Genomic DNA, 1,598 nt, shown 5'->3' on the forward strand with positions numbered 1-1,598 from the left:
TATATATATATATATATATATATATATATATATATATATATATATATATAATACATCAAAGCTTGTTAAAACTCACTTTATTTATATAAAACATGGTTCATAGGATCTGAGTTTCATAAGTGAAATCCACATTTGAGATCCCTGAGTCTAACTTTGTATTTCGTAGCTCAGTAAGCTGAGACTGAGAGAGAGGTGACTCATAACTTAGAGAGAAGGGCCAAACAACTAGTTAGTGTCAGGAACATGTCACTTGTCTCTGCCTCTGTCAATCGGGTTTATCCAAACAAGGGTGTAACCACTACAGTTAATTCTATTCTTCAAGAAGCTGCTGTTTAATTCCTTTTCCTTCTCCAGCGAGAGCAGTCTGTAAGGTTCTCAAATCCTAGATCAGACATCATATGCTCAATAACCTCAAATATATTCGTGTAATTCTAAAGAAACTAGATCACATGTAAATGATAATCTCAAGTATCTATATGCTTTAACAAAATACGTTTTGTCCAACAATCCATGTCCTTTTTAAATTACTAGGTGTCTTAGTTTGGGCTGCTAGAATGAAAAACCCTAGGCTGGGTGGCCTAAACGACAAACATCTATTTCTCACAGTTCTGGAGGCGGGAAGACCAAGATGAGGATGCTGGCAGGTTGCGTACCTGGTGAGGGCCTCTTCCTGATTTGCAGATGGCTGTCCCCTTGCTGTGTCCTCACCTGGCAGACAGACAACTCTTATAAGGGCGTCTCACTCTTAGAAGGGCTCCACCTTTATGACCTCATCTAACCCTAATCACCTTCCACCTCCTAATACCACCAGATTGGGAACTGGATTTCAATAGGTGAATTTGGAAATAGTGGGGAGACAAACATTCAGTCCCTAACACTAGGCTTCTAAAAATTTAACTTGTACACAAAATTTCAGATATGGGGGATAAGTTCACCGCATCCATGATTCTGGTATTCTGAGGCACAGAAGACAAATCCCGTATTTGAGTTGTGGCTCTCAAGCCTAAGGGCATTTAGTCAGGGTTATTATACATAGGGTAATATTTTTAAAATATATGTATCTTGTAAGACAATTTGTTTGAATGTGTTTGAATTCAAACAATTTGTTTGAATTTGTTTGAATTATCTGATACACTTGACAGTTAAAATAATATGCAAAAAGCATGATAATACCTACCTCTTCCCCTAGATTCGGTTCATTTTATAAAAACATTTCAGTGGATGTAGCTTATCCAGTTGCCTCACTCAACCAGATGTTGGTATTGGAAAAGAACCACTAGCTGATATCATTCAATAAGATTCTCTAGCAGTCTACTGCCAACGAGATAACACCCTGTTCAGTGGAGCATTTTGAAGCCAAATTACACAGGTCAACTAGAGTTCCTATGGCAGACCTATAACATGGAGGGAAAGGAAGTCCCTGATATCACGGGTATAAAAAGCAGGAAGGGCAGAAACACATAGTTATCTGATCATCCACAATTGCATGGAGATGCCCCACCCCCACCCCCACCCCCACACCTCCCCTGGAGGGTCCTCAGTGTTCTCAGAGAAAACAGTCATTGAAAGAAGATGCAAACAGGGCTGTGCAGTGAGAT

This window comes from Lipotes vexillifer, unplaced genomic scaffold (genome assembly GCF_000442215.2).
Source record: "Lipotes vexillifer unplaced genomic scaffold, Lipotes_vexillifer_v1.1 scaffold344, whole genome shotgun sequence".
Classification (NCBI taxonomy): domain Eukaryota; kingdom Metazoa; phylum Chordata; class Mammalia; order Artiodactyla; family Lipotidae; genus Lipotes; species Lipotes vexillifer.